Source organism: Cynocephalus volans, chromosome 15 (genome assembly GCF_027409185.1).
Source record: "Cynocephalus volans isolate mCynVol1 chromosome 15, mCynVol1.pri, whole genome shotgun sequence".
NCBI classification, from domain to species: Eukaryota; Metazoa; Chordata; class Mammalia; order Dermoptera; family Cynocephalidae; genus Cynocephalus; species Cynocephalus volans.
The window spans coordinates 17364918-17390407 of NC_084474.1; positions in this window are offsets into that span (position 1 = coordinate 17364918).

Consider the following 25490-nt stretch of genomic DNA (forward strand, 5'->3'; position numbering starts at 1 on the left):
ACTGGCTTGATGAATAAAAGGAAATGTGACACAAATGCCTATTTTCCATGACTAAAAAGAAGTTTATTATTACATCTCTTGAGTTCCAGACAAAAAGAATGGCAACCTATTATAGGATCTTATACCGTGAATTCAATTTAATTTTTGTCTTGTGTAGAATACTACATTTACCACGTGTATTGATAATATGGAGGTAAGTTAAGACATTGTCAGCATTGCCTTTATCTGGTAAAATACACACATTTTCTATCAGCTTTACCTAGACATTTATTTCTAAGATATGTTAAGTATAAACTTGTGTAACCAATTATGCCAATTGGGAATTACTTTTAATTTGCATAATATATTTCAGAACCTCATAGTTAGAAATTATATAGGTCAATTGAGAACTGGAATAGCCTAACTTCCCAAAGAAAATGTATGTTGTCCTTTGGTGGATAAAAATTCGTCCATAATTGGCCATTTTTTTTTTCTTTTTTTTAAAGAATGCTTTTAAAAACCATAGTAGCTGAATTGAGACACAGATTATGGGCAAATGGCATTTAACATTAGTCGGTTATGTCAGGAAAATTGAAGCTATAGACAAGAAAATTTTGAACCTTAAGGTTTCCCTGACCTATAATGAAGTAAAACATTCACTGGTCTAGCACTTTAAAAATAACAGGTATATATTTTTTGAAAAAGCTAATCACTTGCTAGGTAAGAAAACAACTCTTGAGATTTATTCCTGATGGTATGCAACCTGAGAAGAGTAGCAGATGTTTAGTTGGTGGGAAAAAAATTACTTTAGCCAAAAATGTGAGCCTACCAGCAGAAAACAGCTTGTCAATTTTTAGGAAAGTTTAGAGCCTCAAATAGGCTATAGTATGGTGGTTCATAATCATCTAGAAGGCAATTGTTTGACAATTAGAAGGCTAGTTCTTGGAAATTGCTACTTCTGAAATTACAATGTTACCAACTATACCTTGGGAAACTTTAAAATGGATATTAGAATAAAAGAAATATTAGATATTTCAATAGAATATGTTTCCTAGGTTTGTTTTCTCTAATTTTCTCCATATTAATTTAATTGTTCATTGCATAACACCTCAGATTATTTGATAATAAAATTCATTCAAGGCTGAGTTTTTCATCTAAATAAAGCCTTGACTGAATTCTTTAAATTCAATGTGTAGTCTCATTATAATTAGTTTCTAAGTATTCTGTAGTTACAATTTTGATTTTTTCCTCAAAAGTTAAGGCTCTTATGTATATGCAGCTTGTTTTCTCCCCAGTAATTGGATATATTTTCCATATGGCTAGATTTGTTATATGCTTAAACTTTGATATTAATTTTTATTTTAGAATATTGTTCACAGAAATTTTGATTAGTATAAATCTTGTTTTTGTGTATTTATTGAGATGTTATTTGTAGCATAATGCCATGGTTTCCTAATGTTGGGAAAGTGAAATAATTTACTCAAGCCCCCTCGCCGCAGGTCTGGTTGGGGGTGGTGCAACACATTCTTTGTAAGCAAGTTGTGTGTGGATGGAGTTAGTGTGCCTGGGCAGTGCTGCCACTCGGCTGGTGGGGACTGCCTTGGGTGTCTGCCACATGAACTCATGCTTTCCAGCCTATGGCACCAAGGACCTTTTGGCTGGTTACCTAGCTCGTAGACCTGTGTGTGAAGGGTTTGTGACCCAGTCTGTGAACAGGCTTGAGGGGTCTGTGAGCTCCAGACTCAGCCCTAGCTCAACAATTGGCCCAGTTGGTGCAGCACTGCAGGCAGGTAAAAGAGCCCTACACCAAATATGGCTTCATTATGCTTAGAATCCGGGAGAACCAAAATTTCCCTTCATAATACAGATTCATTTTCTGCGCTACCAGTTATGCTGTTTATATCTTCCAGTGTAAATACTAAATTTGTTACTTTCTATATCATCCTTCTTTATGTCTTCCATTTCTTTTTGCAATCTGTCCTATCCTCTTTCTATGACTATGTACTAGTATTTCAATAATTTGATTTTTTGTATCTATGAATGATCAAAAAAATTTTTTTTGACATTTCTTTCTGGATTGTGTAACCAATCATTTTCAAAGGTATGCCTTTCCGAGGCTTCTAATAATGTCTTCTGTCTCTTGCTTTATGAAATTTGCTTATAGATATCACATTGCTTTTTCTTCTCTGCTCATCCTCAAACAAGACAAAATCTGAAAAGCATTAAGATTTGTAATTGGATTGTACTTGATCCACCCTATGTCCACTTATTTGATGGCAGATCCCAGTTTGGGGTAAGAGTTCACCTAGTACACCTCAGCTTTACTAGGTCAACATTTATTTCTAAGCCCATTGCCTCTTTACTTTCCACAGTGTCTTAGCCATGCAGATTATTTCTCACAGAATGCATTGACCATGACCTGTGTTTTCTCCTTATTTTCTGTTCAGTTGTTGCACTGGTGGAACAACTTGGTGGAGAACACTTGGTGTTCTCTTCGTAGATATAGTGTAAAGTAAGGCAAATCATAACTAAAGCCAAAATGTTTCATTATTTTAGTTATACTAAGTTTCCATTTATATTGTCAGAGCTATGGCTCAGACCCTTCAAACCCACTGTACAGACTGGGTTCCCCTACCCCTCACATGCCAGGCTGGGTTCCCAGACCCCTCACAAGCAGGTCCATGCTAGGTAATTGGGAAAGATCCTGGGAGCTGTTGGCAGATGACATGAGCTCAGTCCTCAGCAGCAGCAGCAACAATGGCGGCCTCTCAGAGGGTCCCGGGGACACTGGCAGCACCAGCAATAGTCTCCAGCAGCAGTAGTGGCCTCCCCACAGCCCCCTGGGGGGATCCTGAGGGCGGGGGGTGCTGTGGAGCAGAGCCACTCATCCTTTATACTTAAGTCCATAACCCAGGACACCTGGTTGCACATGTGCAATTACATTAGACAATAACCAAGGAACACCTGAGCACACATGCATATTTACATCAAATGCTCGGCAAGATTCTGAACATCTGAGGGGCCCTGACGATTTTCCTATATTTTCCCAACATATAGAAAAATGAAAGTTAAGATATGGAAAACGGGACAAAAGAGTGAGGAAAGTATTTGTTTTGCATGCTGTACGTAAGAACAAGAAGGGCTGGCCATTCAATTTTCTAACTGATAGAGTTCATAGAATCCATAATTAGGGAAGCAAAGATATGGGAACACTCATGTGTGAAGAATCTCTCTCTCTCTTTTTTTTTCAATAAGTATCTGAGATCTGACATAAATGACAACTGAAAGTTTTCGTTTCTCAATCTAGTTTCACGTATATTGTGATTTATGCCAGCTCTTCCTAGATTCTGGCATTACATCCTGTGAAGGCCTAATTTTCCAGGTTGTCATTTCTGCTCTATCTTGGGAATTTTAGTGAGGAGTTGGGAGAAGTTCTAATAGGATAATAGGACTGGCGTGGGGGAATCCCACTCATCAGATTTGTTCTGAACTGTAAATCCTTATAGGCTGGCAGAAAGAATAATGCCTGGGGGGCAAACACAACATTAAATTCAAAGCTCAAAGTCCGATCTCTTCTATTAACTACTGGTGTTAACTAACCAGTTTGGCATCTTGGTTTCCTCATCTGTAAAACAGGAAGGTTAGAGTTCATGACCTTACATTTCACTTATATCTAAAATAAATGATTTGTTATCTTTTTTACAGATGGCATTTTACAGAGTCACATTATTCAGACATAGGCAACACTTATCATAAGGCAAAGATTCGGACGCTGCTTATTCCCATTCACGTTCCTTGAGACCACCTCCGGAGAGCTGCCACTTCTGCTTACTCCAGTCAGTCAGAGGAGGAAAGGGTCTGTATGAGTCATTCAAACTGCTTTTTAAGTCTGCAAAGCACTTTGCTTATGGGTGCATACATATACATACACACACTTACAAATATGTATGTGTATATATTACATATATACGTGTGTATCTATATATGCACGTACATATTTTTAAAATTCTTGTGCTTCTAAGAGACAACTTCTAACTTTTTTTTACTTGTTTGTTTTTATAGCACAGAGGAGGACAGCATGATTCTGTCAAGATCCTGACATACTTTTTATGTAAGTGGCCATCCATCCTGATGGTCTCTAATAGAGAACATTATGCATGATGACTCTGTTTACCTTTGGAAAGGAAAGAAGTAGGTATTAGTGTAATGCTGCAGATGAAATAGTTTTCTTGTCACTTTTGATGAGAAACATCAACAATGTGGTTTGTAAAATTATTAAACATTTGAAGTTTTGTATAGTTCATGTTTATAAGAGGCTACTTTAGGGGCAGAAATATCTTCCTGCAAATAAATACCTACTAATCAGAAATCATTTGAACATTTAAACACATTCAGTTTAATGCTCATTTCCCATCCCGCATACAATTAGTATGTTTTCCTCTGGCTTGGATTAAGGCTGAGGACGAGCTTTCCTCAAAGAGTTTTTGAAGTCTTTAAGAAAGTTGATCCAACTAGCTTTTCCTGTTCCTATTTTTAGAAAGCAATTGCCATTGCAAATCTGAAGTTGTTTTTATTATAAATCACAACCTTCTAACAAATTCAAGTGTTTTTCACTTTAAGGATTTTTTTTTTTCCCCCTTAGGTGAGTTAGTTAATACTTTCTCTGTATTCTTCAGATTTTAACCAGGTGCAAACTTGTTATTTCCCTAAGAATCATAGAATATATTCATCTTTAAGTCAAGGAAAGTCATAGAGAACACTTTTTCTGAACCTATTTTGGTAATATTTATGCAAATTTTGAAAGAAAAAAGATGCAAGCCATGAATGGCACACACAGAGCTTGTGTTTAGTTAGAAAAGTCAGACAAGATTTACAAGGTAAAAAGTCAGCCTAATTTAGGAGGTCTTGGGCCAAAATTAAAATTAAAAAGAACTGTACCTGGTTTGCTCAGGACAATGTTCTCAAAGTTTTCATGGTAAGAAGGAATCTCACAATATTTGCCCAGCTTAGTATGCACCAGCTCATCATAAAGGCCTTTTTATTACAGCTGGATCTCCTATTTTCGTGGCCAGTAGTAGAAGTTGTCTCTATCAAAATAGGACCTAAGGAGAAGAAAAAAAAAAAAAATCAATGAGGGCTTTTGAAAATGAGACGTATACACAATGAATGGACGGTATCATATTCAAAATGTACACATTCCCTCTATTTATATCTAAAAGTCATCAGCAGCCAGGTCAATAGAAAACTGACAACAGAGACAAGTAGCAGTCATCAAAATCATTGTGCAGAGTGAATCCAAGTTACGAAAACTGCTGAATTCACAGAGTGGAACTAATCTTTCAGATATTCAAACCGAATTTTCCTTTAAAGTTATAAGTCCTTGTGTTTGAGCACTGGAGGAAAGTACCCAGCCCCTGGAAACTATGAATGCAGCGGAACACCTAGACACCGCATTTGCATTAGTTCCCCTTTATTCCTTTTTTATTATATTGTTTGCTTCTTTGCTGTGGTCAGGTTATGATAACATGGAGCTCACTGCAGAGCTAGTTATTGAGCGTTGACTGTGTGCCGAATATTGAGCACTGTTCACACCGAATGTGATCTTCAAGGCGCTGAGGCAAGGGAGTTATCATTTCCCCAGGGTCAGGTGAGATGGGAAGTCAAGTGATTTGCTCAGGGTCACAAGGCTACATCCTGGATAAAATATAATCAAAACCTTTCTCTTGAAGAAGATAACTGTTCTCGTGAAAATACAAATTTTGATATCTAAGGCCAAAAATTCTAACCTGAAGTACTGGACAAGGAGAGACAAAGTGAAAATCATTTTTTAAGGCACAACTTAAAAGCATCCTCCTTCATGAGACCAAGGCTGTCTGTTTCTCTCCTTTCACAGTACTTCGTAACTTTTGGTGAAAGCATTTAGCATATTATTTTTGAGCCTAGGTTTAATCCCTTATATACTCTTTGAGATGAACTTTGGCCTAGTCATCTTCCTAAAGCTCTGAGCACAATAGCAGAACGTTGAAATGATTTAAATAATTATTACAAATGGAAAGTCTTTCTGAATCTCAAATGAATTTATAGTTTTGATAACAGCCAAAAACAAACAAACAAACAAAGCCCATACAGCGTATGCTAATTTTTCATTCCCATTTGAGCTTCCTCCTTAACCCTGGAATAGGGCCAAGAATCCAAATTAAAGGGAAGGGATATGCCAAGCTTCGCACTGCAAGTGTAAATCTGTGGGCCTTTTAAAAATATGCTATTTTGGATCTAAATAATACCTTCTGCCTTTTCAGCAATTAAATAATCGAGATTACTAATATATTACAGAAGATAAAGTTGACATTTTTCTCTTTAAACTTTTTGAGAAGTATTTTATTAATGTGAAATACATTAGATTGAAAAAATATTTGTAGTATAATCGCATACTGCAATGGAAATCAAAGTTTATGAGAGAGCAGCTGGAACCAGATTTTTCTATATCCTTTTGGTGACCGAATAGAGTACAAGTGACTTGAAAATATTTTTCTTCAATTTTTATCCATTTATCCACAAATATTTATTAAAATCTGATAATGTGCCAGAAACCAATTAGAGAGAGAACTATCATCTCCTGTATGGGTCATCCATCAGACTATGTTTGGCTCTTTTTCCTCCCACTTTTGGAGGAATTATACTCTAACTGATTACGATCAGTTTCTTCTTTTCCTTCTCTTTGTGTGTCTCTCCAATAAAATCTTTATTCCACATTTTAAAATGCTCAAACACTTCCATCTTACACACACACACACACACACACACACACACACACACTCCACTTTGACTCCTATATTCTCTTCCTGTTGGCCCTCACATGTATCTTCCTGAAAAACTTGCTTAAGTTCACTATCACCAGTTCTTCACTTCCAACTCATTCCTCATTCTATTCCCATCTGACTTAATTCCACCATCGTAATTCCAACAAAACAGATCTTACTAAAGCCACCGAAGTTCATTAATCCAAATCCAATGGACGTGGTAGATTCTCATTGTGCTTGACTTCTCAGTAGGATTTCACATTGCTGACTACTCCCTCCAGGAGTTTCCCAAGCCACGTTTTAATCTCTTCCATTGCACCTCTCCCTGCTTCCCCCAGACAACCACTGATCTGCATTCTGTCACTACAGGTTAGTTTGCATATTTAAGAGTTTTATGTGAATACAAGCAGATAGCAAGCTTGATTCTTTTTGTCTCACTTAGCTTGTGATTCACCCATTTTGTTGCATGTCATTACTTGTATTGCTGAGTAGTATTCTGTTGTATGGATATCCTGAAATTGATTTATGCATTGTCTTGATCATGGACATTTGGATTGTTTTCAAGATCCTGACTATTACAAATAAAGTTTCTATGAACATTTGTATAAGCTTTGTATAGATGTAAACTTTCTTTACTATTGGGTAAATATCTAGATGTGGAGTAGCTGGGCCATATGGTGGTTATATATTTAATTTTTTACTTATTTTACTTTTTTACAAAACTGTCAAACTGTTTTCCTAAGACGATGTCCATTTTACATTCCCACCATTAAGTATGTGAGAGTTCTAGTTCCTTCGTGTCCTCACTAGCATTTGGTATGGTCAGTCTTTTTATGTAGCCATTCTAATCAGTGTGTATCTCATTATGGCTTTAATTTGCATTTCCCTAATGTCTGAAAATGTTGAACATCTTTTCTTATGCTTATTTGCTATCTATTTATCTTTTCTGATGAAGTGTCAGTTCAAAGTTTTAGCATATTTATAAAAATTAGATTTTCTGCTTTCTTATTATTAAGTTTTAAGAGTATTGTTTTTTAACCTCCTATTTACAAGCCATTTATCAGATATATTCTTTGAAAATATTTTCTCCAACTCTGAGACTTGCTTTTTCAGTTTCCTAACATTGTCTTTTGAAGAACAAATGTTAACTTTAAAAAGAATCATTTTTTTTACAAACCATGTTTTTTATTATTATATGTAATAATTCTTCACCTAGCTCAAAAGTCATAAAGATTTTCTCCTATGTTTCCTTTTAGAAGTTTTATAGTTCTAGGCTGACTTTCAGGTCTATGATTCATTTTGAATTAATTTTGATTATGTTATAGGGTATAAATCAAAGTTTCTTTCTTTTTTTTTTTTTCCATGTGGATATCCAATTGTTCCAGCACCATTTATTGAAAAGACTTCTTTCTCCACTGGTTTGCTTTTGCAATTTTGTAAAAAATCAGTTGACCAAATATGTGTGAATCTATTTCTGAATTTCTATTTTGTTTCCTTGGTATATTTATCTGTCTTGATACCAATACTATATTATTTGATTGTAGCTTCATAACAAATCTGAAAATGAGGTAACATAAGCTTTCCAAATTTATCCTTTTTTTTTAAAGATGCTTTAAAAAAGCTTTCCTAAGTCACTGGCATTTCCATATGAATGTTAGAAACAGCTTGTAAATTTTCACAGAGAAGTCTGCTGGGATTTTTGATTGTGATTGCCTTGAATCTATATGTCAGATTGGGGTCTATTGATCTTAAACAACATTGAGTCTTCTGATCAATGAACAAGTTATGTCTCCCCCAAGTCTTATTTCTCTCAAAAATATTTTGTAGCTGTTAGTGCACAAATATTTCCAATTTTTGTCAGAATTTTCCCTAAGTAATTCATATTTTGTTGCTATTGTAAATGGTATTGTTCTTTGTATTTCAATTTCCAATTTTTCATTTCTACTACAGTCATACATTGCTAAATGATGGGGATAAGTTCTGAAAAATGCATTGTTAGGCAATTTTTCCATGTTGTAAACATCATGGAGTAAACTGACAAAAACCTAGATGGTACAGCCTACTACAAACCAAGGTATGTATACCAAAGTATGGTACAGCCATTAGAATCTTATGGGACCATCATCATGTATGTGGTCAACTGTTGACTTAAACATCATTATGTGGTGCATGACTGTATATAGAAATACAATTGATTTTTGTGTATTGATCTTGTATCCTTCAATCTTATTAGTTTTAGTAGCTTTTTTCTAGATTCCATTGGATTTCATACATAAAAAGTCATGAAGTCTGTGAATAAATTAATAAATTAATTTTACTACTGCTTTTTCAATTTGCCTGTCTTTTACTTATTTTCTTTACCTATAGTCCTAGCTAGATTCTCCAGTACAATATCAAGTAAAAGGTATGAGAGAGGAAATCCTTATCTTATTCCTGATTTGAGAGAAAGCATTCAGTCTTTCACTATCATAATGTTAGCTGTAGATGTCTTTAATCATGTTGGGGAAGTCCCTTTATTTCTAGTTTGCTATTCCTTGTTGCTGTAGTTTGAAAGTTTGTCCCCTCCAAAACTCATGTTGAAACAATCTCCAATGTGGCAGTACTGAGAGGTGGGGTCATTAAGAGGTGACTGAATCATGAAGGTTATGCTTTCATGAATGGATTAATCTATTAGTGGTTTGTCACTGGAGTGGCTTTATAAGAAGAGGAAGAGAGACCTGAACTAGCACGTTAGCATGCTCTTGACCCCTCTTCATGTGATGCCCGGCATCGCCTTGGCACTCTGCAGAGAGTCCTCCCCAGTAAGAAGACCCTCACCAGATGTGTCCCCTAGACCATGGACTTCCAGTCTCCAGATCTGTTAGAAATAAATTTTAGCTCTTTATAAATTACCCAGTTTCAGGAATACTGTTTTAAGCAACAGAAAACTAGTTAAGACACTTGTTTAACAGATGCTTTTCTTTTTTTGTGTCTATTGATACGTTCTTAAGTTTTACTTTTTTCTTTTCTCTATACATAGAATTAGATTGATTTTTGAATGTTAAACCAACCTTTATTACTAGGATAAAACCCACTTGGTTATAATATATCATTTTTATATGTTGTTGGTTTGATTATCTAAAATTTTGTTTAGAATGTTCGCATCTCTGTTCATGAGTAATATTTTTCTATAATTTTATTTTCTTGTAGTGTTCTTACCTGGTTTTCTCATAGAGTAATGTCACAAAGAATGAGGTAGAAAACATTCTCACCTCTTCAGAAGTTTCCGGAAGAATTTAGGCACAATTGGTACTATTTCTTTCTTAAATAATTGATAGAACTCACCAGTGAAACCACCAGGGCCTGAAATTTACTTCATGGGTAGTTTTTAAGTACAAATTCAATTTATTTTATAGCTATAAGGCTGTTCTTATTATCGCTTATTGAGGGAGCTTGGAACTTTTGTATCTTTCAAGGAGTTTGTACATTTTACCTAAATTGTCAAATTGTTCATAATATCTCCTTATTCTCCTTTTATTATCTAGTGAATCTGTAGTGATATCTCCACATTTATTCCTGATATTGTTAATTTGTGTCTTCATTCTGTTTTTTTATGATCAATCTGACTAGAAATAGGTAAATGTTATTTATCTCAAAGAACTAGGTTTTGCTTTTATTTATCTTCTTGTTTTTCTGTTTTCTATTTCATTAATTTACAGTTAGATTTCTTTTATATTGCTTACCTTGGGTTTAATTTGCTCTTTACATTTACTTTTTCAGATAGGAAGCTAAGTTTATTGATTTGAAATGTTTCTTCATATTGAACATATGCATCGAATCCTTTAAATTCCCCTAATTACTAGTTTAGGAGCATAACAGAAGTTTTGATAAATTATGCTTTCTTTTTTATTTAGGATGGAATGTTTTCTAATTTCTACTTTAATTTATTGTTTGATCCATTAGTTATTTGGAAGTGTATTATTTAGTTTACAATTTCTTGAGAATTTCTAATAACTTCCTAGTAATAGATTTTTAATTTAATTCCATTGTGGTTAGAAAGCATAATATGTATGATTTAAATTTTAAATTTACTGAGATGTGTGTTATGGCCCAGATTATGGTAAATGTTCTACATGCACTTGAAAAGTTTGTGTATTCTGCTGTTTTGGGGTTGAGTGTTCTATAAATGTCAATTGTATTGGTTGGTAGTGGTAGACTTTTCTATGTCCTTGCTAATTCTTTGTGTATTTGGTCTATTAATTATTAGAAGAAGGGTCCTGAAATATTTAAATTTAATTGTGGGTTTGCCCATTTCTTTTTGAAGTTCTTCTAGTTTTTGCTTCTTCTGTTTGAACCTCTGTTACAAAGTACATAAATCTTTAAGATTATTATGTATGCTTAATTAATTAGTCCTGTTATCATTATAAAACAAACTCTATCATTATAAAATAATATCTCTGGTTATAGTCTTTCTTCTGAAATCTAATCTGATATTAATATAGCCACTTTAACTTTATTTTAGCTCATTTTCATAATACAATTTCTATGCTTCTACTTTTAACCTATTGTGCCTTATATTTTAATTGCGCTTCTTTTTTATCTACTTAATTATTTATTTATTTTTTAAAGGTTCTTGCAACATATTTAAATCTATCAATCTAATATACCATGTTCAAGAATAGAGAACAAAAATCACAGAATCATTTTAAGTTTTTTCAGATGCTTTTCTCCATTTATTGAGATGATTAATTGCATTTATTTTAGGCAGCATATAGGTGTGTCTTTATTTAATCAACTCAACCAAACAATCCCTACCTTTTAATTGGAGTATTTACGCTATTTATATTTAATGTGATTATTAGCATGTTTAAGTCTGTCTTATCATTCTGTCCTTTGTTTTCTATTTTCCATGCCTCTTCTTTATTCCCCCTTGTACTAATAAATTTAGTATTTTCATGGTTCTATTTTATCCCTTTTACTGGTTTGTTAGCTTTTCCATTTTACTACTTGCTGTGAAGTTTAGAGTATTCAGCTTTAATTCAACACAGTCTACCTTTAAGTACTATCATATCATTTCATATATAGAGCATTATTATATCATATCCATTTCTCTCCTTCCAGTCGTTCATGCTATTTTCACTCACTCAAATTATACATATGCTATAGACCCCATAAAACTTCTTAAAAATTATTTTTGGTTTAATTTATCTATTATTCTTTAGAAATAATAAATAATAAGGAAAAATCTTCCATATGTACCAATGTAGTTACCATCTCTGATGCTCTTCATTTTATTTTGTAAATCAATTAAAAAAAAATTTTTTTATCATTATACAATGTAGTTGATTTTCATGGCCCTTTACCAGCACCTCCTTATCCTCCCCTCCCTTCTGCCCCTTTTCCACCCCTGGCAACCTCAGTTCTGTTCACTTCTCTTAACAAGTTCAAAGAATTATCGTGACTGTTGTCTTTTTTTTCTCTCCTTTTTCTTCTCTTTCTATTTATTTATTTTTATTAGCTCCCGCATGCAAATGAGAAAATGCAGTATTTCTCTTTCTGTGCCTGGTTTATTTCACTTAATATAATTTTCTCTAATTTCATCCAGGTTGCTTTGAGTGGCAGTAGATCTTTTCTTAATCATTTTCCTCTGTCTGAAAAAAATTTCCTAATCTTTCTTTCTTTCTTTCTTGTATGCAGGTCTGCTGGCCAAATATTCTTTCAGATTTTATAGATCTAAAAAAGTCTTTACTTTGCCTTCTTTTCTAGGAATATATTTTTGGTGTTTATAGAATTCTACATTAAGAAGTTTATTTTCTCTTAGTATTTTAAATATTTTTCTCCACTATCATCTTGCTTTTATTGTTTCTAATATTTTTCTCCACTAACATCTTGCTTTTATTGTTTCTAATGAGAAATTTGTTGCCATTTTTATCTTTGTTCCTTTATATGCAGTATCTTTTTTTGCCCAATTTTAAGATTTTTCTTTTTATCACTGCTTTTAAGCATGTTAATTATGTTGTATCATGATGTAGTATTATTCGTGCTTCTTGTGCTTGGAGTCTGTTAGGTTTCTTGGATCAGTGGGGCAAAATTTTCATTTGATTTGGAAAAAATTTGAACATTATTCTTCAAGTATTCTTTTCTCTCCCCTCTCTTAAGGGGCACCAATTACACATACATTATACTGCCTGACGTTGTTCCATAGATCACTGACACTCTTTTCATTTATCTTAATTCTCTTTTCTCTTTGGGTTTTATTTTGGACTATCCTAAAGTGTATCTTCAAGTTCAATAATCTCTCATTCTGCCATGTCTAATTGGCCCTTAATCATATTCAGTGAATTCTCCACCTTGCATCTTGTAGTTTTCATATCTGAAAGTATAGTTTGCACTTTTTAAAAGTCCCCCATGTCTCTACTTAACTTTTTTAAACATATGGAATATAGTAATAATTGTTTTAATGTTCTTGCCTCCTAATTCTAACATTTGTGCCAGTTCTGAATCAGTTTTGATCAATTGATATTTTTCTCTTTATTATAATTGTATCGTTTGTTTCTTTGCATTCCTGACAATCTTTGATCAAATGACAGAATTTGCAAATTATCCCCTGTTGGGTGCTGGATATTGTTTCTCTGTAAATGTTTTTGAGCATTGTTCTGGGATGCAAGCCAATTACATGAAAATACTTTGATAATTTGGGGTGTTGATTTTAGGATTTGGTAAGCAGAGCCATAGCAGCATTTTGTACAGGATTAATTATCCTCCACTATTTAATCGAAGGTTTGTGTGAGTACTCTATTAAATGCTCTGCAAATGATGAGGTTTCTCTAAACTTGCTGGTTGGAACAGGCAGTATTTTCAGCCCTATGTGAGTTCTCTGTGCATCTCTCTTCTCTCTAGAACCGTGTCATGTGTAGTCTATTTATGTTAGTTTCTCTGAACTTTTGGCTCTGTGCCCTCGATTCAGAGTCTGTTGGGCTTAATCTCTGTTCCCTCTACCTGCACTGCAGCCTGGAAACCCTCTCAAGATAGTAAGCTGGTACAATCTTAGGGCTCACGGTTTATTTCCTGTCTCTCAGATAGCTCTGTCCTTTGTTACCTGATATTCAGTGTTTACAAAACCATTGTTTTATTTGTCTGTTTTGTTTCCAGCTGGTGTGTATTCTAATCCAGAAATTGCCTATCTACATACTATAATTTCTAAATTTAACTCTCCACCCAGGACTGTGAGATTTTCTTATATATTCAATTGCCAATCTTACATTTCTTTAATTGCTACTAGTCATTTCAATCCTAATTATTTTGAAAGTGAAGCTCTTGAAGTTCCCCAACTCTTCTTTCACTAGATTTCTTACCTCAGTAAAAACAAAAAGTCAGAATGCCTCAGTTTGTACTTTAGCTCTGACATGTTCTAGCTGTGCAGACTTCAACAGATTACTTCACCTTTCCATGGATTAGTTTTCCTATTCACTAAATAGAGGGTGAAAGGAGCTTTTCTTCTGCCCACTGAAGGTTTGATCATTTGAGTCTGAGAAATAAACTGACAAGAGTCTGATCAGCAGGAGAAAAGGAATATCAATTTAGTACATGCATGGAGGCATCCCAGGAAGACTAATATCCAAAAATGCAATCAGATTTAGAAGCCTATATGCCTTCTTCATAAGGGAAAAACTAGTGGGAGAGGTGGGCAATTTTAGAGAAAGATTTTTAGGGGAGTTGAATGAGCTGGAAGAACATATAATATCCTGGGACAATGCTAATCTGGGTTCTGAGTGTGGTGTCCACACTAGTCTTCTTTCCCCTATTTGATGAGGTTATAGGGAGGGCACCCAAGACAACTGCATTCCTTCTGGAGGAACTTCCCCTACGCAAATAAAGGAACTTCAGAGGAAGCCTTTGCCATGCGTCCAGAGAGGTGGAGGGGTGCGAGTCGAGGGTGGGGTTGGGGTGGGTAGGGAATGAAGGTGAGGTGGGTAGGTGGGTGGGCAGGAAGTCCCTTGGAAACAAACCTTGGATCTGAGGCTAGTTCTTTAGTTCGGAGTACCTGGGATGTCAAAGCCCCACACTTTTGGATACTGTTTTCTGAGCTCCGATAAGAAAAAGTAATAAAATGAGTATCTACCTGACAGGTTTGTTATGTTTCTTGTGCTTGTATTCATAAATGGTTTAATACACATTAAGTGCTGGTGTGTATTAGTTTCCCAGTAATTGTTAGCTACCACTGGCTTCTTTTTTTTTTTTTTTCCTTTCTTTTTTTACATAGGCCCTATTTCTGTACGACTTTATGCACCTTGAAACTGCAAGTTTTGTCTTGAAGCACCAGATGTTTTATATAACTGCACAGCTCTTCTCCCACTTCTTTGGCTAGTTTAATGTTGTAAAAGTCTAACTAAAATATCATCATCTCAAAGAGACTTTAGATATCCCCTCAGTCCATCCAAAGAAATTGACCCCTTTCCATTCACATAAGCTATGTTCTAGTAAGTTGCAATGGTTATGTTTTTTCCAGTAATCACAAATTTGTCATCTTATGTATCTTTTTTTTTTCTTATTATATGTCTTACTCATTAAAACGTGAGATCTCTGAGTACAGGGACCTTGTTACTCACTATTTTTCAGGTATGTAGTAGGTATTTTAACAGTATTTGTTGATTTTAATATATAAATTGAATTTTTCTTCCTCTTTTTCATACATTGCTCCAATATTTATACTGTACTTTCCTCTAATCCTTATGCTTAATTTTCCCCCCTCTTTTATTTCTTCAGGCCCACCTTCTCTCTCTCTCTAACTCTCTTTACTCCTCTCTCCCCACGATAAATCCTTTTTCATGATAAATCATTTGCAGAGTTCATACCTTGTAGAGAAATTATGAAGCTATCCTCCTAGCCCAACACAAATCTTAGGTTCAATGAACAAATATCAGTTTTCTTGCCTTCACTACCAATACCCCAAATTGTATGCTGAGTTGAAACGCACCACCAGAGGGGACAAAATTGTGTTTTAATTCCCACTCGGGGGGGGGGGTCTTTGGTGCAAATTGGTAAAGAATGAAGTGCTATCAGTTAAAAATCGTTTTAAAAGGAAAATAGTTGCTAGAGAATCTGGCAAATTAATATGGATTAGTCAAACTGATAATAGTGAAAGTTCAGAATTATATTTGTCACACTTTCGATGATGATACTTATGTTTACTGACTTTCCTAGTTCACATAGAAATCTAGTTAGTTACAGAGATTCTCTGTTTTTAGTGTTTCATCTTTAATTTGTTTTCAGTCAGTTCATAAAATATAGAAGATGAAAATAGAGAGAGGACCTTTATAAGGAGAATGAATACTAAGATTATTCCATTTATTTTGTATAAAAAATAGATTCTTTCATCAATTGTTATACTACTGTCTAGCACTGAAGTTTGAGGGAAAGCATTTATCATTGGTAACATGTTTGGATATCTATTTATTTATTTACCCCATACGGATACATGTAACCTCACTTTGTTTTTTTCTTTTGATTTCATGTTAGCCTCTACATAAAGAACCTTAGATTCCTAGTTGATGTACTAAGCGGACAGAAAACATCAGAAAGAAATGTCTTTTTTTGTAAATAAATTAGTAATACTAATGGGTCATGTGACTAAGCAATGCTGAGATAAGAGCTTTGAGGTCCATTAAAGCCCTTTCATTCCCTTTCTGCTTTATAACTCACCTGCTACTCTTCATTCTTATATTCCACACTGGTCACAACAGAGCAGGGCTGCTCTTCTATTGTGTCCAGAATTGCAAACCCAGAGCTTTACAATAAGAAGGTATTCAACAATTGTTGGTTAATAAAACAAATATTGCTGGGGATGGAGAAATATAGGAGGTGGGAAGGTTTTTAAAGGTCTGGATGAACAAAGGGTCTGGTTGGTTTGGTTCTGTCATTCCAGGCGGAGTGCTGGTTCTGCTTTGCTTTTGCTGGTGGTGGTTGAGATCCTTCTGACTTTCCTGTGATGTTCCAGCCCTGGGGACATCTTTAGATCTGTGATGATTTCAATAAATGGCCACACGTTTTTGACACTCTTCTCACAGAGGTCGTATCTGTATCTCTTCCCCTTGAATCTGCATATACTTGTGATTCACTGTGACAACAGAATTCAGTAGAAGTGACTTTGAAGCTTGGTCAGAAAGAGTGACACATTTTCCCTACTGCTCTGTGGCACACTCACTTGTGGAGCTGCTGGGTGAGAAGTCTGAATACTTCCAGGCCACCATGCTGTGAGGGAAAACGGTCACACAAAAGTGACCAGGCCAAATGGTCATATAAAAGTGTTCCAGTTGACAGCCCCAGCACAGAGTTCCTAACTAAAACCAGTATCGATCATGTGATACGTGAGTGAAGACAGCCCAGAATATTCTCACATCCAGCCATTAAGTCACCCTTAGCCACTGGGGCTTCCCAACTGGGTCCCCTCATGGAACAGAAACAAGTCATATCCAATATACCCTGTTTGAATTCCTGACCCACAATAGCCATGAGCAAAATAGAATGGCTATTTTAGGCCACTAATTATTGGAATCATTTTTTATGCCTTTATAGTAACTGGAACAGGTTCTTAATAGTCCTTTTTCTCAATGTGGAAACTAGCCTAAAACTCTTATACAGTAGCTGGGATCATGCCATTCATAGGATTATCTTTGGATAACAACTACCTGTCTAGCTGATTCCCAAATCCTGACACTTATCACGATTTTCCAAGCTGGAAATCTCCAAAGTAAATAATCCATATCAGGAACATTAACACGGGTAATTCTCTCAGTGATCATAAAATGAGTAAATCATGTCTATGTTGACACTTTAATTTTTTACTTAATAATTTATGGTTTAGCAGTTTCCATGATATGCTAACTTATTTTCTGAAGATGGCTTTGACTATGATCTATGGATGTGAGTGAAAAGAATAGCACAATGTGGGCCTTCTCATTGGAACAAGGACTAATGACCCTTTAATGACCATCAATAGCTATTATCCAATGAACAATACCAATGATTGGACCCTAGAAAAACCCGCAGATCAAAGAGAGTCTTTCCATGCTTCATGGCTAAGTGCCAGATTGTTCTGCTGACTGGTGTCCCTAGTTACCTATGGATGGGCCAGATTTCTGGTAAATCAAGTAAGATTTGGAAGCATTTTTTTTAGTCTTGCTGTTTTAGTTTAGCCCCGTTTCGTGTTCACCGTGCAGCAGATACTGAGAACTGTTCAAATGTGAGTCATGATCAAGAGTGCTGCATGTGTAAACATCTCTTCAATGTGGGAAGCGTAGCTATTCCAGGTCCTGCTACTTATTCCCACAGAAACAACATATAGAGGTAGATATGATATCCAGAATGGGTCCAGACCTGGGAGTTACCTGCATTGAAAGTTTCTCTAAATAGTAGAGTACCATGGTTAAAAGCCTTAGTTAATCTGGAGTTAAGGAATTCTAAAAATATCACAACAGTGCTTTAAACAAATTTTCTCTTCCGCACATTGGTTGCCCAAGATTATACTCCCAAAAGGAGAAAGATCTAGAATTGGAACCCGGTTGTCTGATTTGCAACATTAACATCATTTTCATTGTATCAGGTTGTATCCTTTTAATTAGGTTGTAAAGCAAATTTATCCTGTAAAATATCGAAATTCCAAATGGGATCTTAACAAACAATATAGTTGATGAAAAGAGGTGAAAGTCACTATGAGTAATATCACCATAATGAAAAATGAGGTAAAAATTCAATAACTTCTGAATGTCTCAGAAGATACGAGGATCATGATTAGCCTTAGAATAAAGAAGATCCTTGTGGAAGGTCAATTAAATATCAAATCTATTAAATTTTGAGCATAGCTGCTGGAGAATAATCTGAGGGCCAAGAGAATGATTTTTCCTAAATTTGGGGGCCTGTGAACCACAGGAAGAAAAGTAGAGGAATGAATCCATAAAAACATTTAGGGAAGTAATTCTGGATTTAGGCTCAAAAAAAATTGCTCTTTATGCTGTAGGCATAATGAGTACAGATATTGAATTTCAGTGATGAAAAACGAATGCTTGAACCATAGAACCTCCTATCCAGAAGTATCGCTGTATCTTTTCTAAAAGCTAGTGCAAATTTCAGGACATACTGAATATTATCTTTATTTGAAGATATTAGCATGACCAAAACAACAGTCTATCAATAGTCTGTAAAAAAAATTATTTGGTAATGTCCTGTGTAGTAATTATTGCTTGGATTAGTGAATCAAAAATGGGATTCCATTGAGGTCTCTATAAACTATTTTTGACGTCTGAAAGATATTGTTACTTCTTTCAGTTTAGAAAAATAATTTGCTATTTTTAACTGCATTGAGATGACATCAATTTGGAATAATCTGACTTCCTGCATTATATTTTGCTTTTATGTCGTGAAAGTTATATAAAGAGGATTTACTGTCTTATTATTAAAACTCCAAGCTCTGGTTCTGGTCATTGTATTTCCTAATTATGCTGGAAGGATGTCTTCTTATCAAGGTAGTTTACTTTGAATAATGTTCTTTGTGTGGCTTCTGTGGTGGACAAGTTAGATTGCTTCTGACATCAGCTAACAGTAAATTAGCTTCCAATTTGGCTGTGTTCTAGAAGACTGAAAGATTTACTTTGTCAACATCTTGAATTCAGACAAAAATAACTTTGAGTTTGATTTTGCTTTTTACCTGAGGCATAGGGCAGTTTCTAGAGTTCCTAATCCTCTTATACTTCCCATTTAAAGAGACAAATGATACTCTTCTATACCTCAGGTGATAAAATTTTTGTTTTGTTTATATTTTGTTTTATAATTTTTTAAAATTTTAATTTACCAGTATGTGATATAGTTGATTTTCGTGTCCCTTTACCAATTCCCCCTTTTCCTCCCTCCCTCGCCCCCCTCATTTAAACTGATAACGGCTGATCTTTTTCTTTTAACAATAAGTTACACTTGGCTAGGAAGTCTGAAGATGACCAGGAGCTCAAGAATTCTGCAAAAGTAAACTTTAAAACATTGTGTGAAATGATTTAAGTGAAAAACATTGGATTCCAAGTAGATGCTACAAGATGAGAGACAGACAATGCAAGGATAGAAGAAAGCCCCCATTTCCTTATGGATACTATTACCAAGGGGAAATGATTTTGATGAAGTTTGATTCATGGTAGCAGGAAACTTACTAGGAAGATTCAATGGTGTTACTCGTATTTTAAAAAACCATATATGATAAGAATAAAATCCTCTGTTGTGGAATATGGCAATTTTAGGTGTTATTTTTAATTGAACTTCTTAACTTCCTAAAGCTTAACTAAAAAAAAAATTTTTTTTTTACTTAAAAATACATTAATTATGGAGGATGGGTTATTAAGGTGTGACAATAAGAAGAATAATTGCTGCTAAAAGCACTTTCTGATTTTTTGTGGATTAGTTCTTTGTAATCAGTTGTAAGCTTACTAGTATGAAATAAGTCATGACGTTAAATTAGTTTATGTAGTCTTTATTAATAGAAGATCATGGCAAGCATTTCTAATAGTCAATAAGAATTGCAGCTAATACAAGGTAGAAAAAAAAACTAGCCATCTCAACTCCTTTTAAATAACATAGAAATTGTGTTGACGTTGTTTCTAAGTATATCCCTTCCATGTCACGCATTAGCATTCCTCAACACTAGTGTGTGCTTAAATTTTTCAGAGCTTCTCCTTAGTTGCATATTTGGCACATGATTACTTAGTGGAACACAAGGGGTTCAAGGTAAAACAAAGTTATCTATGTGTCTCCCAAAGAGTGTCTTAAAAAAGCCATAATATCTCCATGATAAAAATACTGAACTCAACTACTTTATAGTATCCCTCAGTTTAAAAGATGGCATTCTGCCAAACTGGATGATTTGTTTTCCTTAATGCAACTGCTACACAATCTGTCTCCACTGCATCTCCATCCTTGTTCTTGTGTGGGTTTGTCACTATCAGCACCAGGTCCCGGCACAGAGTTAAGAGTTCATTGCTGGGCAGCACAAGCAAGCAGCAGGTGGGAATGAGAAGATATGGCTGAAAAAGAAGTGCAGCTTAGAATGCAGCTTAAACCAGACATGCTGGACCATGTGGAGGCCAAAGCAGAAGAAGGCCCACAGTTGGAAAAAAAGTCAAAATGACAGTGGGCAAATACAGTCCAGAAGAGCTTGCTGAGTATAGCTTCCAAAATGCAGTTGACTTAAAGGGAGTGTGAGAAGTCCAAAGAATCCACTAGATGGATAGGAGGTTAGAGAGAATGAGAGCAGAGCCCAGCAGCTGAGGAACGGGCTGGCAAGTATGGGTAAATGACAAGTCATGGTCAATGAGCTGGAAGGTCAGGCAAGTTTCTTCCCTGGACTTCAGTGCTCTTGGGCAAATGACGAGTAAAAGACAGGTGGATCAAGAAGCTCTGGGTACTCAAGGTACTCAGAATGAAGGATCCAAGAGGATATGCAAGGGCAAGAAAGGGAAGTTCTGCTCAATGGTATGTAGTGATAAGAAGAACAAATACTCTTTATTGATCAACTACTGTGTGTGAGACACTGAGCTAAGTCATCTATGCATATTCTCATTTAATCTTCAAAGCTGTTTTAGCAAGTAAGTAGTACTACCCCCAATTTATATAAACAAACCAAGGCTCAGGGAAGTTCAGGAATTTACTCTTGATCACATAGCTAAAAAGTAGCAGGGTCAAAGATTGTACCCAGAATCTGAGACCACTTGCTTGTGCGTAGTAACTGCACAACTGGGCAGAGACCCCCGGAGTGTTTCCAAACATCATATATTGGAAAGGGGGAAAAATTGATGAATGGCCCTTGGCCTCTTGTTGTTCTTAGATGAAACGGAGGGAAGGAGAGAATGGGATAGGGCTGTGGCAGGGGCAGCAGAAGCATGACAGTCATAAACAGAACCTGAGAGGAAGTAGCAGGGACACGATTTGGAATCCAGCCAGTCTCTCTGAGCTGGGGAACATATTATTTCCTGTACTGTTTTATCTCTTCATGAAGATTATAATTTTTTTCAGATCAAATTCCACATTACTAACTTCTTTAAACCACCTATTATATTTTTAGTTGTAACTCAGCTTCCTAATAAAGAGTTTTGTTTTGGTTGAGGTTAACTATTACTGGTTTTTTTTGTTTGCTTGTTTGTTTTGGACAGAGGGTCAGTGTGGCTCTGACAACTTGCCCCAGGCCCATAACTTGTCTTGGGTATGTATATTCTTCTACTCTTGCTCTTTAAATATTAAAAGGTGGATCCATAACTTTCTAAATTTTACAAAAAAAAATGTTTGAAAAGCTACATTAGCAAAATTACATATTTTTGGTAAATTTTTAGTTAAAATATTTGGTCACTATTAAACATACCAGCTTTCTTTTGCTATATAACCTGAAACTAGAATTATTTTAACATAACTTTAACAACTACTGCTGTTCTTAAAGCACTAGAGGGAAAAAGATATCAGGTAACCAGCCAAGCATGGAGCACAGAGTTTGCAATAAATATCAAAGGTGAATTTATCACAAATCATTACATTTAGAACATAAAACATCCTCGTACACGAAGTATACATAAAGTATTGTATTCTTATGTTGCACATGTACTATAGCAGAATAGTAGCAAACTAAGTTTAGAAACGTTTGCCAGCTTTTTATTCCAGTTATCAAGAACAAAACGTCAGCCTTTAACTATTGCTTAAAACACCACAAAGAAAGAATAACATTCTAACTACAGATTTAGTTTTATGATTATCTTATGAAAGAATATATATATATATATATATATACACATACACACATACCCCACACAATGGGGTCTTCAAAAAGTTTATGGAAGGATTCATATTATCTTGTAACTCTATTTTTCCCGTGAACTTTCTGAAGTACCCTTATGTGTAAACCTGTCCTCTGGGAGAAGTTGAATATAGAAGTCTGCATTTATTCTGTACACTGATTAAGGTACCATCTTTATCCAATAACCCAAGAAATCAACATTGCTACTTTTGAACAAAAGATAGAAATCAACCTGAAATTACTTAGTTTGCACAATTAAGAGTTCTATTTGTATTAGAGCTTTGCAATAGCTCCAGAAAGAAATTTGTGAATTTACAGAACATAACTTTGTTATATGTGGATGAACTCCATTAAAAAATTAGAAACCATCATATAAAACCATGAATTTTAAACAAAAAGCAAGATACGATTTGGTGTCAGAGAGAAACTAAGTTCTATACTAAAAAAGAATGTGATTTTGCAACTGTCTATAAATACTCTAGTTACCAAATACCAAACAAACTATTTCAAATTGCTTAACTGCAAGGAATGTTTATAAAATGTCCACCAAAAATATTTGATGTCATTATTGTATCTTTTAGAACTCTAAAGCTAAAAAATCTAATGATTCGACATTCACCCCAAACTAGTATGAATGGAAACTAGTTGTTTTCCAAACATGTAAATTAACTAAGGCCTACATTTGTATCAAAGCAGAATCTGAAAACAAAGCATCAAAATCCAATCCAAGCAGTTTTTTTTCTTCCTTAATGAGGAAGGGCAGAGGTAGAGTTGAAAGTGAGGAAATGCAAGGCTCTGATTTCATGTTCTTGTTACTTTTGGTTTAGCTAGTCAGAAGAATTCCTTCGAGTACACTCTAACCGAGAGAAAGTGGGGAAAAATAAGCAGCCTTAGAAATGAATATATATTCTGTATGTTGCAAACTAGCATCCATTACTTACTATCCACAACAACTGAATTGAAAAGAAAATACGTACACCTCTTATCCTTTTCTCCCCCTTAAACTCAGCTTTAATGATATGTACTCTCCTAATATGTAATTAACCAAAATAGGGATAGGGAAAAAAATACATAACATGGTCTTCATAACATGGTCTTTTTAAAAATAAGATAGATATAATTTAATATTGGTCTTTAATACAGCTTCATGATTGACCAAGAGAGTTATTACTTTGTTTTCAAATAGAATTTTCTCAAGTAGATCATTTGTGCCTTGGGATCTAGTGCTTAGGATAACCATTGTTTAGGTAGAAGATTCTAGAATCAACTTGACTTTCTACCTCATTAATTGCTATTATTAGCACAAAGTTGAGAGTACTAACAGTGATATTTTCCAGGTGAAAGGTAATCAGGTTTACATAAAACTTTATTGCAGTTCTTTAGTGTCAGACAACGGTCTTTATGTGAGAATCTACATTGCCATACAGAGAAGATAGAAAATGAATTTTCACCTTCTAGCACTAAAGTAGCCTGATGACAAAATAAATAAGAAAAGAATATTCACACCATTTCAGGCTATTTTATTTAACTATCAAAATATTCTCACTAAATTTTCCTTAGCTTGAGGAATTGAACATTCACTCTGCTTATAGATTTAATATAATATTCTCACTAAATTTTCCTTAGCTTGAGGAATTGAACATTCACTCTGCTCATAAACTTAATATAAACTTTAAAAATCATCAGGGAAATAGACATTTAACTTCTTGTTTGCCATTATGATTTGTCACAAATATCTCATTCTTCTTCATCCAATATTAATATTTTACAGAAGAATATATTATGACTACATTTAGCTCAGATTATTTTATTGCCATTTTAAAAGTAGGTAAAACATGAAAGACATGCTCAGAAATCTGAAAATTTTCATCAAAAGGAAAGAATAGACTTCCCATACATGCTAGCTGCCTTCCTTTAAAAGCAACTACCATCATACATTCTGCATAGCACAGTAAATAAAACCAATCTTATTCTACCTGTCTTATATCTAATTTTTTCTTTTGAAGTTCAAAAAACAACAAATGTGCATAAATTTTACTTATTACCACTGAGAAGTCAAGATATTTTTTAATCTTTGTCCATGAATTTTCCATTTTCTTTATATTGAGAGTATGCACTCATATTTCCAACACAAAACCCTGAAAAAAGAAAACCAAGCAATTGGACAGAAAAAAAAAATTGATTATAAGCATTATAATTTAAGAAATTTCCTGGAAGAAATCACTTCAAATCACTTATTAAAAGAGTCTATCATATTTTCTAGAAAAATCAACTCAATGGCTGTGGTTGTCAGCCTCCAAAATGGCTCCCTATGATCCTCACCCCTGGTATTCATGTCTTTGTCTCCTGTTCCCCTCCTCCTGATTGTGGACTGGATATAGTGAGTCACTTCCAATGGACACAATACAGTGTCTGATATCAGGTTACAAAGAGAATGTGACTTTTATCTTGTTCTCTCTCTCTTTCTCTCCCCTCCTACCATTGCAGGGAAAACAGGCTGCCATGTTATGCATAGCCCAATGTAGAGAATATTTCTGCAAGGAACTGATGTCTTCAGCCAGTAGCCAATGAGGAACTGAGACCTTCCAACAGTTACATGAATGAGCTTCTGAGGCCAACAGCCATGTGAGTGCCTTAGAAGTGGATGCTCTCCAGTTGAGCACCAAAATGACTTCAGCCCCAGGAACACCTGGGTTGCGCCTGAGTCAGAGGCACCCCATTAAGTTGAATTTGGATGCCTGAACTATAGAAGCATGAGATAATAAATGTTTGTTGTTTTAAACTACTAAGTAAAAGGTGTAATGAATAACACCAAAATATATGGGGGTAAAATTACTCAGCATCCTGGAAAAACACATTAAGTGATTAAGGAAAAAAAAAAAAATTAGGTTGTCATCAATTTTTAAAGTAATATC